This window comes from Corvus cornix, chromosome 4 (genome assembly GCF_000738735.6).
Source record: "Corvus cornix cornix isolate S_Up_H32 chromosome 4, ASM73873v5, whole genome shotgun sequence".
NCBI lineage: Eukaryota > Metazoa > Chordata > Aves > Passeriformes > Corvidae > Corvus > Corvus cornix.
The window spans coordinates 18,029,772-18,047,145 of record NC_046334.1 but is presented as its reverse complement, the minus strand read 5'-3'; the positions used below and the strand labels follow the sequence as shown (position 1 = coordinate 18,047,145).

General features: G+C 43.1%; 1 long non-coding RNA gene across 1 annotated transcript in view; it reads right to left on the bottom strand.

The window, feature by feature from the left end:
* Positions 1 to 17,374, bottom strand: part of LOC104697215 — a 477,817-nt gene that overhangs the window by 387,350 nt on the left and 73,093 nt on the right. The window contains exons 4-5 of the long non-coding RNA XR_005601811.1: positions 11,871 to 12,035; positions 5,515 to 5,646 (exon numbers count right to left, since the gene is read on the bottom strand). This is a non-coding gene — a long non-coding RNA (uncharacterized LOC104697215). The remainder of the gene's footprint in view (positions 1 to 5,514; positions 5,647 to 11,870; positions 12,036 to 17,374) is intronic.

Sequence of the window (17,374 nt, the reverse complement as noted above, 5' to 3'; positions counted from 1 at the left end):
TTTCCAGCATGGAAGAAGAGGGCTGTACAACTTCAGGAAGACGAAACCAAACATGGGGGTTCATCAGCTCATGTTTACTAGCATCATTCTAGATGTGTTCAGAGCTCACTGCAAAACTGATTCCTCTCCTACCCCTTCTCTAGTTATTTGAAAGTTGTGAGAATATGTAGTGGAAAAAAAGGTATTTCAAGCATCAGAAAAACAGACTAATGAAGATGTAAAGGGCTAGAGGTACATTTTTGTATGTTCCTGCCTTGAAATTGGATTCATTTATGTGCTCCTCTCTGACTTGCAAGCAGTTTACTGCACTTTTCTTTGCTCAGCCATCTATTCAGGCTGAATCATGTGCCATTTCTCCTCCTTAGTCCTCCATTCCCTCACCACCTACTTCTTGTGTGAAACAGTATCCACCAAGAAACACTCCCTTGTGAAAAGCAGTTTCATCCTGACATGCTCCACCTAAATCAGGGATTAACAGGGAATATTATCCCTCACCAGGACCTCACAAAATATTAAACAAAGACATGGGTTCATCTAACCCTGTATGTAAGGAGCCTGTCTCTGGTGCTGCTGCAAAGAATTATGTCTGTCAGCACTGTCAAGGGGATAATAATCCACCTGATGATCAATCCAGCACACCAGACAGGGGACAGGGCACAAACTCGGGGGAAAATTTAATGAACTCTTGGCTTCTGCCCCTGTGCAGGTGATGTTTGTAGTCAGATCCACTCTCTTGCACTCTGGCTGTCTTTAGCTCATCGCTTCCCCAAACCAGAAACTGCAGACACTGCATAAAAAAGCTCAGTGAATTATACTTTTTGCCTTTTTTTTTTTAAATTTAAATGAGATTCATGTTTAAATCAGACTTTGGAGAGAGGTTCAAGGTTAATTCCTTTTTTTTTAATCCAAATCTGTCTCTCTCCGATCCTTCATTTCAACCTGCAAAAATACCTCTGCTCTGTGTTTTCTGACAGTTCTGACTTTATCTTCACCAGCTGCTGAGTTGCTTTGGACATACTCAGCCTGTTCTCAGCTAAGAAAGTCAGCCTTAACAAAAAAAAAAAAAAGAAAATAAAAATAAAAGAAAAGGAAGATATGGGAAACAGACAGGTGAAAGAGTGCTGATCTTGGGCCATTTTCTACCCCAGCCACTGGTGTAAGGTCAGCCCATTCTGAGAAAACAGCTCTCAAATACCATGCTGGGGGCAGCTCTGCCATTAATTATCTCCTGACTGGTTAATTTACATAAAGTCACTCTGCCCACTGGACGTGCTCTGCTGCATTAACCAAGCCCTCTATGTCATCAGACTCTTGCCCACAACTACCAGTCCCACACTAGTCTGGGGTGGGATGCCTCTGCGTCCACGTGCTGCCAGCAAGGATAGGGAAGTAAAGTTACACAACCCAATTGTACCTTCCTTTTTCATGGCAAACCTTTAAATTTTCCCTAATTTCCCTAGTAAGCCTGATGAGAGTATTTTGCTAGAAGAGGGCAGAAACCTGACCATCTTTCTCTGAAATGAAAAGGCCAGAAATGGTGAACAAAAGACTCTGCCCATGCCCATGGAAACCACCAAGAGAAGCTGCAATAGAGGAATGCTTTGACCACAGAGTCCCTAACTCTGGGCCCTTATGTCCATTGCTGTGGTGAAGGAATGGCACAGCAGGGAAAGTGTGCTCTGAGATACTGCATGCACCAAATCCCTTGGATTAGGTTCAGCAAGGGGATAGATTTGCTTTTGACTGCATAAATGAGGCTATCTCCTTCATTCTCAGTTTCTCTCCTGTCTGTGAAAACCTAATATTCTTGAAAATCAAAGGACAATTACTCCACAATATTGAAAAATCCAGCTGCATGGCACCGTCACAGCACCAGATGGTTGCTACCATGGCACATGGAGAACAGGGAGGTAATTCAAGATTGCCAGTATGGCTTCAGCAAGGGCAAGTCCTGCCTGACCAAAGTAGTGGCCTTCTGTAATGGAGTGACTCCATCAGGGGCAGGGTGAGAGCTACTGATGTCGTCTATATGGACTTCTGTTGGGCCTTTGACATGATTACCCCACCACATTCTTCTCTGTAAATGGGAGAGAAAGGGATTTGATGGGTGGGCCGTTAGATGGATAAGGAATTGATTGGATGGTGGCAACCAGAGGGCAGAAGTCAACCACCCAATATCCATCCATGACAAGTAGTGTCCCTCAAGGGTCTGTATTGGGACCAGTGATATTTAGGATCTTCATCAATGACACAGTGAGATCAAGTGCACCCTCACACCGAATTTGCAACTGAGCTGAGTGATGCAGTTCACACAGCTGAAGGATGGAATGCCATCCAAAGGGACCTGGAAAAGCTCAAGAAGTGGGCCCATGGGAATTTCATGAGGTATAACAAAGCCAGATTCGAGGTCCTGCAGCTGGGTTGGGGAAATTCCCAATATCAACACAGGCTGGGGATGAACAGATCCAGAGCAGCCCTGCCCAGAAGGACTCGGGGGTGCTGGTGGGTGAGAGGCTGGACATGATCCAGCAGTACACAGTCACAGCCCAGAAAGACAAACACAACCTGGGCTGCATCCAAAGCAGTGTGGCCAGCAGGGCGAGGGAGGGGATTCTGCCCCTCTGCTCTGCTCTGGTGACACCCCACCTGCAGTGCTGCATCTGGGGTCCCCACACAGGAAAGTCATGGACCATGGGAATAAGTCCAGAGGAGAGACACCAAGATGATCAGAGGGATGGAGAACCTCTCCTATGAAGACAGACTCTGAGAATTGGGATTGTTCAGCCTAGAGAAGAGAAGGCTTGAGAGTGACTTAATTGTGGCCTTCCAGTACCTGAAGGGAGCCTACAAGAAAGATGGAGAGGGACTTTTTGCAAGGACATGCAGTGACAGACAAGGGGGAAGGGCTTCAAACTGAGGAAGGGTAAGTCTAGATTAGATATAAGATAGAAATCTTTTACAACCACGGTGGTGAAACACTGGCACAGGTTTCCCAGAGAGGTGGTGGATGTCCCATTGATGGACACATTCAAGGTCAGGTTGGATGGGACTCTGAGCAAAAAGAACCTGTTGAAGATGTCCCTGCTCATTGCAGGGAGGTTGGAACTAGATGACCTTTAAGGGTCCCTTCCGACCCAAACCATTCTGTGATTTTACTACAGAGACAGTCCTGGCTCAGCCACAGGGAGAGGAGGGGAGCTGCTGGCCCTGTGAGTTTGGTGGGCTATGGCAGCATAAACAATGAGCACCTATGAATTAAACTACTGTAGCAATGGACTCCCTCTTAGGTAGGGCTGAGCTTAGTCCAGCAAAATGAAGTTGCATATGACTTGAGTATTTAGACTGATAAATGTGAATATCTGTGCTATAATAAAGGAGCAATTTGTGTGAAGGGAAATTGCATTATGCTTATTCAAAGTCAAATTTATTTCTTCCCTTTCTTATTAAGGATCTAATTTTAAAAATCCCAGCCTCAGGTCGGGGTTATACTTATAGGGCTTACTTCATATGTGGCAGTGCAAAATTCAAAATTCCTACAAAATTCCTTGCTGTAGTCAATCAACAGCCTAAGCCCTCTACTTGGGCCAAGATTTTTTTTATTTTTCTTTTAATTAAAAAACAGCTAGAGGGCATGTAAGGCTTAAATTACTTGCATAGAGAAAAATGCTTCTCTAAGAAACTTATTAGGAGATATGGTTCAAGAGCAACAGAAGCTCTTCAGACTAAACAGAAGTTTAATTTTTTTGAGGTAATGGAGAGGAGGAGATATATTCTGGAGGGTTTTCTTCAGCTCATTTTGGACTGTCATTTTCTGCCCTGAAGCCGTAGTCGAGTTACCTCTGAGGAGATCAAGAGAGAGTGGGTCGGGGGAAGAGTCAGTCACTCAGCAGAATGGGGGGAGGACTTGTCTGTGTCGATCTACACCAGTGTGGGTTTGTTCAAAATATGCAAACCTTGGATCCAAGTCAGTTCCAAAAATACAGCCCAGTGATAGCTGCAGCTCTTTGACTTGCACATCAGCTGGCATTTTTGTGTCATACATATTTTTGGTTGGCATAAAGCACCTGCAAGCTCTAATGCAAACAAGAGTGGCAAACAACCTCCCCTGCTCCCTAAAAAAATAAAAGGGAAAAAACCAAAACCCCAGGATCACAAACACCTTTTGGCATCCCAGAGCTGCATAGCACTGAGGACCAGGAGTCCCTGTTGTCTGCAAGAACAGTGACCTGTCTGCCTTCCCTAGAGGGAGATGCAAAAGCCCTGTGCCATCTGAACACAGAAAGATTAGAGCCACAGAGGACTATGAGTTATAATTTTTACTGGTGGGTGGGGAGTCAGCAGCACCAGGTTGTTGGGTCAGCTGAAGCCAAGAGCATTTCAGTCACAGTCTACATTTACAAGGGACTGCATTTGCAAGGGAGTTAGGTAGTGCATAACTTTCCCTGGCTAGGTTGGTATGCATTTCCAGCAAGACAGAATAGGACAGGGTGCTCTGCAATTTCTCTGAGGGAAGCATCAGAATATGGCACACCCTACTCCACCCCTCCCTTTCCTAATTTCCTTCTGATATGCCTCATTTTCATGTAAATGGTGCAGAATCCTCCTGCACTTCACAATGTAGTAGCAACATGGGGAAAAAAAAATGTCCAGAAATGGTAGATTAGGCTCAGAATCATCCCTCCTTTGAGAGGCAATGACTGCATAATAGTGTTACACTCTAGTTAGGCTTAAAAGCAAAGCTCGAGTTAGAGAGCAGGTAATTTCAGTGACCAGACACGAGGCTTAAATGACTGCGAATTTCATGCAAAAATACAGATGTGCTTATTTAAATACTAACAAGATGTTGTCTTGGCCTATCTGCAGGATAGCAAAGGGATAGATGAACTCTCAAACAGCAGCTCTGACTTTTGAACTACTCTTCTGCAAATGAATGAGGGGGACAGTGAGTGGGACAGACCTGCCTGATATGGGCAGTGCTGAAGGATAACTTAATGTCAGGCAGAAGGAATTGTTTCTCCCCTCATCACCAGGAGAGCAATTTCTGTCTTCCCCATCCTCTAAATGAGGACTTCCCTGGCTTTGTGGCAAGAGTCCTCTGCAGCTCTCTGGGCACTGATGAAGACCAAGGAGCACCTATCACTCCAAATCCTGACCCTTGTTTTGCTAAGGAGTATGAAGGAAGTCAGCTAAGTTGATCAGAGAGCAAAACAAAAGGGAATTAAAATTTTGTGTTGAAACTTGCAGTTGCTTATGCTTTACGCCTTGTGACGCTAACAGACTAGAGCAGAGTCTCTCTATCTTTGTCAAAGTGTGGATCCAATTTTGGCTTATCTGCTCACATGTGATCCTGAGTCAGCAGCAGGTAAGTCCCCCCAGGCCAGGAGCACCGGCTGCAGTCCCAGGCTGCAAATATTTCCTTCCCACTGCAGCACCCTGGAAGTGAGCAGCAAGCAGAGATTGAGGACAGCGGGGAGCTCACAAGCTAGGGTAAGCACTTAGAGGTTGTGACTTTACCTGGATCTCACGGCCCTGCGTTGCCAGCTCAGAGAAGATGGAGTTGACTCAGACTGCTGTTGACACTTCCATTCCATTCCTTTTGGACTTTCCCAGTTACAGGCAGCAGCATCATGTGGACGGCAGTGATGGCTGAAATAAATCAGACTAGACTTCACTAGGTGTAACATACCTTGGGGCAACAAACAAGAGAAAGAAGCCTTCACTGTGACCCTAGCTGGACTTGTGTCCTCTGGCCAGCCTTGCCAGAATGGATGATTTACACCAGAGATAAGTAGAAGGAAAGGAGCCCATTAGGAGAAGATGAAAGCTACATCATTATTTAGCTGAGTGTGCCACTTGCACACGCAGTCGTCTGGGAGATGGCAGCAGAAAGTTGCATGATGGCAAACTTTAAAACTCTATTTCAGGTGAAACTGCCACCACAGCAGCAGTGGTTTATGCTGGAACATTAAACTTCACAGAGAGAGAGAGAGAAACTGCACCACAAGCTGCATTCAAAGGCAGCTGTAAGAAGCTGTCACCTCTTTATTGTTAGTTACCAGCTCTGATCTTACCCAGATGACCTTAACATTCACCAACGTATCAAAAATAATATAGATCTGACCGGGCAAGTTTGATCCCGTGACTGCCAAAGCTGGATTCTCCCTCCACACCTCCTACTGCTAACAACCTCTGGGATATAAAGAGCATTTTCAATGGCTCAAAGAAGCCTTTTCAATACAGAAGAAAAGAAAAAGGATTTCTCAAGCTGAAAGCAGAAATCTTACAATATGCTGAAATGTCTTTCATTTATATGTAATTTTTAACTATGGCCTTTAGCCATCTAATAGACCCTGTACAGACGAGGTAAGCGTTACCCTTTCCAGACAGATACCTTGCCATCTCTCAAGCTCTCTGTGCAGTCTCCAGATCTTGCCTCTTTTAAGGCCTTGAACCTGCTGTGTAGTGGAAATGAAACCAAGCCCATCTCCATAAGTACAGGGCAGCCCCTTGTACAAGATGAGGCAGAAAATGTGCTGGCAGCAGCCACTTGAGAGACCCATGGCACGCACCTTATCAGTTAGAGAAGAAAATGATATATTCTGCTGGGCTAATTAGGAGATTAAGAGAAGGTAATGCAGTCATGTTTCCCTGCTTGTTTAAAGGAGTGGAAGATGGGGAGAGAATTTAATGTCGGTTTCCACTACAAGAGATAAAAAGCGACAGGGACATAATAAATATAACACCTTCTGCCTGAGTTGCCTGGGATACAGCATCTAGGAAAGAGAGACAGAGTGGGTGAAGTACAAACCAGTCCCAATTCTCACAGCAATCATCACCACCAGAATGCATTCATGTTGTGCCGTTTTCCATCTTGTTATAATCTTTGTCACAAGAATGAGGTTATTGGACAAGAAGGGCTTTTCCATATCTGCTTTAGCAGTATTGCTGCCATTTCCTTGATCTTTTCAATATTCTGTAATTGATCGGTTTGCTATCTCAATTGTCCCTTGTTTACAGCCTCTGCACCTTGTAGCTGGCCAGACAATTCAAGTAGATAAAGGACCACTGAAAAATCCCTGCCTTCTAGCACTCTGTTCTGCCAGAGTAATCAAAGATCAGGGGTCACATATTTCAGCTGGTGTAAAGAGGTGTAGCTGCAATTATGGCCGTTGCGTTTATTCTCCGCTACAGGACTTGAGCAATCAAGGTCCATCCTGCAGTCTTTCGAGTAGCCCTACAGAAATGCCAAAATAAACCTAAAGTTTCCATTAAAAGATGCAGAGTTACAAAGCCTTGTTATTTGTGTGTGGCACTTTTGGTGAAGTAAGAAATTCTAAGTAGATTCTACCTAAAAAAATTACAAGTAATGAAGAGGAAAATCTTTAGGATTTAAATTCTTTACAACAGTTCCTGAATTCAGCTTTGCCTATACTGGAAGAAGAGCTCTGAACCTCTTCCTGGCCGAGATCAGCCCTTTGCAAAGGCACAGAATCCTAAGCTATTTGTTAAAGCCTGCTACACCTTAATGCTGTCTTTCCATCTACTGCACCCGGCCTTAAAGTACTCCTTTGGTCTGCAACTCCATTTTCCTTCTGTAAAAGGGAAATAATGGTATATTTTCCATCTCATTTACTTACATGAAGAAGTTTTTAAGAGAGAGGCTCCAAATTCTAGCATGCCTAACATAACAGGCAAGTAATTTCAGACTTACCCGTCACAGCCTGAAACCACTACTCACTACTAGTGGCAGGAGTTGTCAAAATAGGTCGGTTAGCCAGAAGCATGGGTCAGAATTCCCTGCCAGGACAAAAACCATCTCTTTCCATGTTAAGTAGCATATAATGTATAGAAAACCTAGTCTCTGCCCCGTTAGGGAAATAACAACCCTTTTGCCTGCTGACACATGAGCTCCTTTCAGGAGCCAACACTGACAGAACCCCTCTGGCAGCACGAATTGCATCCCCCCTGCTATGTGTGGAGCACCACAGGGATATCAGTGTCCTGTGGAAGCAGCTCTGCCGAAACACATTTGCACAGGGAGGGTTCTTGGATGTTGCATCCTCACCAAAATTGTCACCACAAGCTCCCTGCACCTCTTGGGCGGTGAGAATGTCATCTGTGCTCAGAGAGCAAGGGATCCAGAAGCTGCCCTCGAGCTCAAATCTGCCAGCTGACGTTGCAATTATCAGGCAGCTTGCAAAGACTGTATGGAAATTTATAGCAAAATAAGCAACTGGGAAGAGCAGAGCACTCCCCGAGTGGGTGAGACATTGCATTGATTGCATCCGAGAGGGACCCAGAACAGCGAAGGTCAGCACAGGGCTGTTCTATAGAGGCTGCTGATTTTGTCACTCTGCAGAAAAGTGTTTTCTGTTTTCAGTCCTACAGCAAAGTATTAAAAGGGTTACACTGTGTAGACATGCAACATACTTTCCATCACATAGGATAAAGCATAAATGCTCAAAAAATTACAATGTCTTTGAACCTTCCAGATCAATCTGATTGAACTACATACATCATTTAAAGTTTACAATACACCTCCTGACATCAAAGCAGAGGAAAAAAAAAGCACAGTCTGTTTTTTAAATCAGGCTGATCAGAAGTACTGCTATGATATCTCCTCTATGCAGTTTCAATAATTCAGTGGTTTTCTTTTAAATTGCAGTATTTTGTATATTTTAATCTCGTTTTATTTGGCTGCCTTTGAATTTGTTTCCTGGGAGCTCCTGTGTTAGAATCCTGCTACTATTTTTTGTTGTTGGTTTGGCATTTTAGGTTTTTAAAGTTCATAAGAAACCTGAACTGGGAATAATTTGCTTTTATATTAGTAAAATCAATTGATTGAAGGAAATTCAAAACCCAAAGAATTACCCCAAAAAATCACTTTGTACTGATCTAAGTTATTATGGACCTCTCTCCCTCTGGAGTTAACTTTGAGATCATTTTCTTCATGCCTAAACAGCTCATATCCATTGAATAGAGGCATATCATTTAGTTTCAGTGCACAGACTTGTGAGAAAAAAGCTGCTTTGCTTTCTCTATCTACATTGGCTTAGTGAGAGGGGAAGCTCTTGATTTAGAGGAACATATTTAGCTCTTCTAGATCAGTTTATCTGCCTTGATATCAGCTGGGTTATGCTGCTTTTCATAGAATCATGGAATGGTTGGGTTGGAAGGGACCTTAAAGATCATCTGGTTCCAGCCCTCTGCCATAAGCAGGGACACCTTTCACGAGACCAGGTTGCTGAGAGCTCCATCCAGCCTGGCCTTGGACATCTCCAGGGATAGGGCATCTGCAGCTTCCCTGGGCAACCTGTTCCAGTGTCACACCATTCTCACAGTAAATAATTTCTTTCCACTATCCAATGTAAACCTACTGTCTTTTAGTTTGAATCTATTCCCCCTGGTCCTGCTACTGCATGCTCTTGTAAAAAGCCCCTCCCTGTCTTTCCTGTAGGCTACCTTCATCAGTTAAAATTCAGTCCCTTGGTTTTCCTTTAATTTCCTAACAATTTCAGTAATGTGCAAATTATGCTAGAATACTAAAGTAGCACAGCTTCTTTTCTAACCCTGTGCAGCAAGCAGAGGTCACTAGGTAAGCTTTTTCTTCTCTGCTCTCTGAATTTTAATTGTGGTTATTTCACAGCCTGGGTCTAATTTCCAACACTAATTTATAATGAAATCTCTGTATTTTGTTTAGCTCCTGGCTTTATATTTCTTGCTTGCTGGGTTGCACTGGATATTGTTAGCTGACTCCCTGCTGGGAAACTGCACATAATTGCAAAAAAAATTTTGCAGTGCCCTTCCCCAAGGGGTTTTCAGGTAGAGCTAGCTAGAACCAGATTTCTACCCCAAAACTCAACGCCATTTCATCTTTTTGCCTCATCTCTGTTTAACACAGAGCGTAAGGCAAATGCACAGACCTTAAAGAACACCTAAAACTTGCAATAATCAAGGACCTCATTATGAAAAGAGAGTTGGCCAAGCTTGGCATCATAGCATCTTGCTGGAATAGTCACTAAAAGAAACAGGATGTATGATGGCGACATTTAGAAGGACCATAAGCCATTAGCTAAAGTTAACAGTCAAGCAAATTGGCTGCATGAGGCACCCAGACACTTCCGCGCAATCTCCCACCAACAGTTCCCTGTGTTTTGGTTCATTTGCTAACACAGAGGCTGCAGCCAGCCCCCTTCCCCAGCTCAGCTCTCTGTGGGTGCTAGGAGCAGACAAAATGCAGGCAGCAGGGTCCTTTCTGCAAGCTGGGAACTATTTGCTGCAAGAAACAATGTCACAAGCTGGCTCCAAATCAAGGACATTTTAAATATCAAGCCCTGCAAGCTCCACTTAAATGCAGCAAGTGCAAGCCCAGCCACCACCAAAAAATGTTTACAACAGCAGCCACATAGGAGCAGCAGTGTCACTGCCTAACCAGGGATGACACATCCCCTTCACCAGCCTCTGCAGTGTGACAGGGCTGCAAGGCAGGCGGGAACACTCAGCAGAGCATGCAGCCATCTCACATGTCACTTGTTCCATCTCTATCATTCCTTCCTAGTGTTAAGTTAAATGGATCATTGCTGTAGCTCCAGCCTAGCAATCCTTGCTTCTGCTAGCCAGTCGGAATATTCCCACACGCAAGGTCTGAGCAGCCTGGCTGCAAGACCCTGCCTTTCACTCCAGCCCAGCACCACCATTGTGCTGTGTTTGATTTATGGTTAATATTCCTGTCAGCACCACAGGCCTTTGACACTCCAACCACATTACTCAATTCCACCTACCGCTGCCAATAACAGGCGCTGAAGTTTCAGTTCCCAGCAGTTTGATATGTGAAGCTGAAGAATAGTTAGATTATCACCAGTTATGCAGACAGCACATTTGACAGACTTGCAATGATGTTTTCAGCTGTCAGTTATTGCAGCTACAGTGTGGAAACCGCAAAAGGGGCATACACCGAATACGCACTACAAAGACATCTGCTTTGGAAGAGGCAGGCTTCTGGATAAATACGTTTTATAACATAATTGTGGCAACTCAAAATCATCATCTTTATGTCTTGGCAGAGAGGTGGTTTTCCACATGCAAATTAATTATGGTAAGCTTGTCTCAAATCAACACTAAAGACATGGTGGGCACAAACATTTTCAGCACTGATTCTGTGCTGTAGCAAACTCTCACATGACAAATGTCTGTAGTACTACAGCTCACCTCTGCAGGCAACAGTTGTAACTGAACTGCAATATTTGGTCGATTAAAAGAAATAAATCTTTTTCCATTTAAAAGATTTGCCAATATAAAGGGAAATCAAGGTTATAGAAGTCAACATTTGAACTTATATGGACATATTTGCAGTTTATCAAGGCAATCCACATCACTATCTCTTAAAAATTGTGGTTTAAGTTGATTATTGTTGGGGCAGGGGGAGAGGAGGAGTTTATGCTGCACACAGATTTACTCTGATTATTTTAATGAAAAGGTAATACAGAAGCATTAAAGGACACACATTATCCAGATTAATAAATTCTTTGAAAATAGCATCACTATTTCTTTGAATCCTAACTTTAGATGGCACAATCCACAGTTTGTTTGCAGATACTATAAAATAAATAACATTTATTTTTTATTGTTAGTCACTGTCTTTGCATAACACATGTTGGTAGGTTTCTATTTCACCGAGCTGTCAAATGCACCCAACTACTACTTTCATGTAATTTTTTCCACTGGTCTAATAAAACTCGGAACAAAGGTGCAAACAACAGTAGTTCAGGGGAGTTAAAAGGATACAGCAAGCTTCCTTTGGGTGCTCTGCCTCCATAAAATTCTTTTCCAACTATTTAAAATACTGGAGTGTATTTTATTTGAATACCTACCAGGCTGAGTACAGGACGCTGTACTTAACTGCTGATCTCATTGAAGACACGAGCCCAGATATTTGTCTTTGGTCCTGAAGAAGCTTGGATCCCTTCAGCACAGACAGTAGAAGAGCTAGAGAGCTGCAATATCTGATAACTATGTTTTCCCCTCTGCTACTAATCCTGCAACACAGAAGAGTTATCCTCAGTTAAGCAAGACCAAACATTAACACAAGCGTCCAGAGGGGCTGTGGGATTTTATTTCTCGGAAAAACTCAAACTCAACTGGACAAGACTCAAGAAACCTGCATTATATGACATACTTTGTGCAAAGGGTCAGACCAGAGACCTCCAGAGACCACTTTCAAATTCCATTATGTCCAAATTTTAGGAAGGTTTTGAACTCAAGAGGGCTCTCCGCTACCACTTCCATAAATGCTGGAGAATCAACAGTATCACAAATCATCCCCATCCCACAGTGAACAGTCCAAGACAGGTAGATAAACAGCCTGTGCATTACTCTTCCTGAGACATGTTTTCCCATGTGAGGAAGTGCTCTGATTTGCTTCAGATACTCGGGAACAGAACCTTAGAGTAAAGGCCCACAACCAGCATTATCTCACTTGTGCTATGGGCTCACCACCGTGTGGATTTTAGATCAGGACACTCCATAAATGTGAAGGTGAGTTTCCCATTCCTAGTTTCATCCAAAACTAATAAAGAACAGGTGTCTTTAATTTGGGAATGATTGCCTGCATTTCTTAGCTGCTGCAATGACGATTTTGCAAGCAAGAAAAAAGAGACAAGCTGCTGTTTCAGGCAGCATTTTGGCTGTTTTTCTAAGATCTTTTTTTATGTGGTCATCAGAAAAAAGCCTATTAGTTTTATCACATAAGAGAAAAGGAGCTTGGGGCACAGGGTCTGAGTAATATAAACCAATGTTTGGGATTCTAGGTTTTGTATTAATGGCTCTGCCATCCACAGCATTTTGGCCAGCGGGCCCTGGGCTTGTGGTGCTACTTATGTGACTTCATTAACAGCACACACAGTTGGAGATTTGCACAGTGGGGACTTATCTCTTGAAAGAAATAAAAATAAAGAAACAAACAGGAGCAGTTGAGAATGTTCCTATTGATACTGAAAGCAACAGGAAGAGCAAACATGCTAATAGCACAGGCAGACAGGTGTGCAGCACAAAGAATAAAAATAGTGCAACCCTCTGTTGAGCAACTTGTATTCAAGATTTATTGATTCTATCTTTCACCAAATGAGAAATAAGTGAAGCAAATCAAAGCATAAGCTAAACGGAGCAGAGCAACATGAAACCTGTGCGGGATGAGCAGCTCTGTGCCCACTGCCTGAGGCAATCTGCTGCTGAAGGATAACGTGCCAATGCTAATCAGATGATCGGTTCCCCTTCCCATTAGGCATGCTGCTAACTCAACAGATAAGCATTCACTCTCCTGTGATTCCTTTAGGAATGCCAGCTCAACTTGGGAGGCAGCCCTGCTTCCCCTCTGAGCTACCCTTCAATAATCTTGTTACTCCTTTGTCTCAAGTGCAGTCCTGGGGATGCTGACAGCACCACCACTCCCCACCCCATGGTACTGAGCACCAGCCAGCCTGCAGCAGTGCACTGCCAGCCCTCCAAATGCTGCCAAATATCTTGCCCTTTTGAGAAAAAGTATGTGGTTCTGCAGAGCATGGGCTGCCAAAAGAGTGTGTGCTGATCCCTGAATGGGTATAAGACTAAGTTACAGCAGAGATAGTAGAGTATGCAGTGGTCAGAAAGGAGCTACAATTACTTCTTTGACAAGCTGAGAACCTTTCCTGTGCTCAGAGCCCAAAAAGCGTTCAGGCAGCTTTGCTGATCACATGCATTTTTTTTTCATACAGCACTAAGGCATTAAAAAACCCCAAACAAACAACACCAAAAAGACAAAACAACACCACAACAGACGGTGGAAGCACAATTGTAGACTGTATCAGTTTCAAGGCCTTGAATTTCCCAGCTCATCTTATTCAAAAGTAAATACAGCACAGCTTTCTGGCAAGGAAAAGAGAGAAATGCTCTCTTTGGGCCATCTCATGGGACTGCAGAGCAGGAAGACACACAACAGATTTTACCCATATTTGATGTTGCCTGCTGAATGGCTGGGCTGGCTTAAAGGATCTGATCCGAAGCTCTTGAAAGTCAGTGGTTTCCCTTAGGCTTTGAATACGCCCCAGTAACTGATATGTAAAATAATGGTCCTGCGAGGGGAATGATGTACAGAGTAAAAAATCCTTCTGCATACTAAATGGCATTGATTCATTCTGGTATGTGCTCGATCATCTACTAACAAAAAAATATAAATGTGTGCTTGTGTTTATATTCTCTGTTGAAGAAGAAATATTCCAGAATGAGTAATGTTATTCAACTGCCGAGTCAGGCATGCCACTCACCATGTCAGATACATCACATACAAGCTCTGACACATTGCCTCCTAAATGAGACAGATTAGCTCTTCCTCTGAACACATCAGCCTTTAACTGGCTATATTAACAACTGGGTCAGGCAGGCAGCATGCTCAAAGTTACCACCTACAGATTCACTGAGATAATTTAGTAAGCTGCATCTTCACAGAGTGCCTTTCCCACCACAATCTATAATAAGGTAAGCTTGATATAATGTGCCTACCTGGAATCAAACTCATTGCTGTGCAGCAGCCTTTAATGGAAAATATATCACTTTTGAAAATTTGGCTTTCTGGGGACACACTAAGTGTATGACTGGGTGAAGTCACTGTCAGAAAAACGTTACGGTCTGCAGTAGTTACACAGAAATAGTATTTTTAATTTTTTCTGCAAAGTTGATTATTACTGCTCAAACACAGGAGACACCTGCCAAACTGCTCAAGTAACTGGAACCAGGGATTCAGCACCGTAAGAACAGAAGTGCTCTCTCTAGCATAAGAGACCCAGCATCAGCTTTTTGTATGAGAGACATTTCTGGAAATTTAACAAGCAAGCAAACAAAAAAATTCCCCCCAGGCCAAGCAGAGCTCACATGCTTGGTCACTGCTGATGCCTGTACTACAGGGTAAGGTACTTATTTATCCATGTGTTTAAATACCTATTTTCTTAGAGCTCAGCCTCAGACTTCAGATGGCACTTTAGTTCTTTAGGGAGCACAAAATTACCCACTGCATGAGATGACCTGGGGTTGATTTATTGCTGATATTAGCTTTTTGTGAGTGAGATAAGGGGGATTATAGGATATTATTCCCTGCTTACCTTTACACCCATTTCCAACAGAGCCACCACAAATACACCTTGGGAAGTAGGCAGAATGGAGAGACTAGGGATGAGTAGGCTGCCCAGCACTTGCATTTCTTAATCTGCATGATCACGGACGTTCATCTCTTTTTTCATGCCCATCTAGTACAAACCAGGTAATAAAACATGCTTTCTTTGCTTCCCAAGCCACTAGCTGAAATTAACAGTTACTGCCATGCAAACAGGGAACAAGGGACCTTGTGCTTTCCTATACATTACTCTTATCCAGTTCAAACCACCCAAGAATCTGAACTCTTCATGGAAGCACCTGCCAGGTCATGCCCATCTGATCCATGCAGCACAATAGCCTTCTCACAGCGTCAGGAACTGATCATACCTACCCAAACAGTCCCACATGCTGTGGCTGCTGTTTTTTGAGGAACAGGAGAGACGACTGTTCCTTATCGTCCCCTCGAGTAGAGGGAACAAAGTCATAACACCTGGGAGTTAAGTCACAGTCCCCAGCACATCTAGGACATTGTTTTGCCCTTGCAGCATGAAACATAACTGTATGTGATGTGCATTAACACAATACTGATCATACTGGAAACCATCAAGGGTTTCAGCTGAAAGAGATGCTGAAAGAGAAGCTATATGTTCATTTTCAGGAAAAGAATCAAATATATTCCTTTCAAGGAGACTACAGCCCTTGCTAAAACTTTTAGGGCCAGCACCAGGGACAGAAATATTCAAGACTAAGACTACACTGATGCTGATGGACCCATTTCACTGTCAGCTCTGGTGTTTAGAGGGGACCTCCTCCAATCACCTTATCTCATGTCAGCAAAGCTCTTGTACATCACACACACCACCTGTGCTAGGTGCCACTGTCAGCATCTCATCAATGATCAACCAAGATAAGTAAATCAAGTGCAAATAAAAAGGTGCAAAAAGGCCAGATCTTGAAACTATCTATGCCTATTATTCCCACAGAAAAGCATGGGAGCAGGGAGAGGTCAAGCCCTTCAGTGTCTCTGTTTATACAACTGCTTAATAGAAGCTGAGCTCCATGGAAAATCTAATTCATGGTCTATGGTTTAATTTTGTCCATTTATTTCCTTTCAGCAAGTAATATCTCTTTTGTTATTTTAATTTAGTCTTTGGGGTTTAGCCTTTTACATTAATTTTAATATTCACTCTATAGAAACAAACTGATATGTCAACTGTTAAGCACATGGAGTTCCAGCTAGAGAGGTTTATAGCTGGGGTTTCTCTGAAACAGAGAACCCTAAATAGAGGCACAGGAAAAACCACACAGGTGAAGTGAGAGAATGCAAGAGATGATGACAGTATGATTTTGTGATGAGGCCAAACATTACTAACACAAATAGCACTTGCAACTGCAGCAAAAAAAGCAACTGCACTTGGCTTTTCTTTTCTTTGGTTTTGTGATGTTTGGTTTCTTCCTCTTAATAGCAGCACAGTTAAAAGCCTTCCAAAATTTTATTTTAACACCTCTTCCTTCCCAGAATAGAAGTGCAGTGCAGAAAACACCAAAGTTTCTCCAGCAGTTTTACTCTGAAATGGGAGAGTCTCTCCCCAGTGACGTGACTGCACAATCTGGAATTATGGAGGCTGGCATCTATTAACCCATTTGTTAGCCAACACCTACAAGACCACCAAGTAAAGTTCTCCAACAGGCTATTATGGGATCTTACTTTCAGCAGCTTATAAATTTGCCAGTGTTTTATCATTTCAACTGAATTTTGTTCCGTGAGGTATTTTCCTCACAACAGGCACTACTAAAAAAGCCAGTAGGAGGAGGGAAAACTGTTTTAGTTTGCTTGCACTGAAACGTTGAGAAGGAGACCCATGGGTTTTTGTCTCTTTTTTTGGAACCTCTGCTGTCTAACATACAAAAGTTTTTCTGAGATGGGGACTGTGCCTCCTTCCTGTGAGTTCTCTAGAATGCATTAACAGGCAATTCATATAGCAAGATTTCCTATAGATAATAGCAGGCAAAGGAAAGAGAATTTTTATTAATATAACTTATAACTAAGTCTCCTCTAAACCTCTGTCTTCCTTGTAAGATCTGGGTGAAACTGGTCAACAGACTCAGAAGTTACTGGAGGGCAGTTAAAGCAGATATAAAAGGGCCAGGCAGACTGTGATCTCAGTACCTTTACATTCTTCAGCAAAAACTCCAGGCTTCTAAAGTCTCTGTTTTCTTTACTTGTAGCTCCTCATGAGGTGGAAGGCTTTAC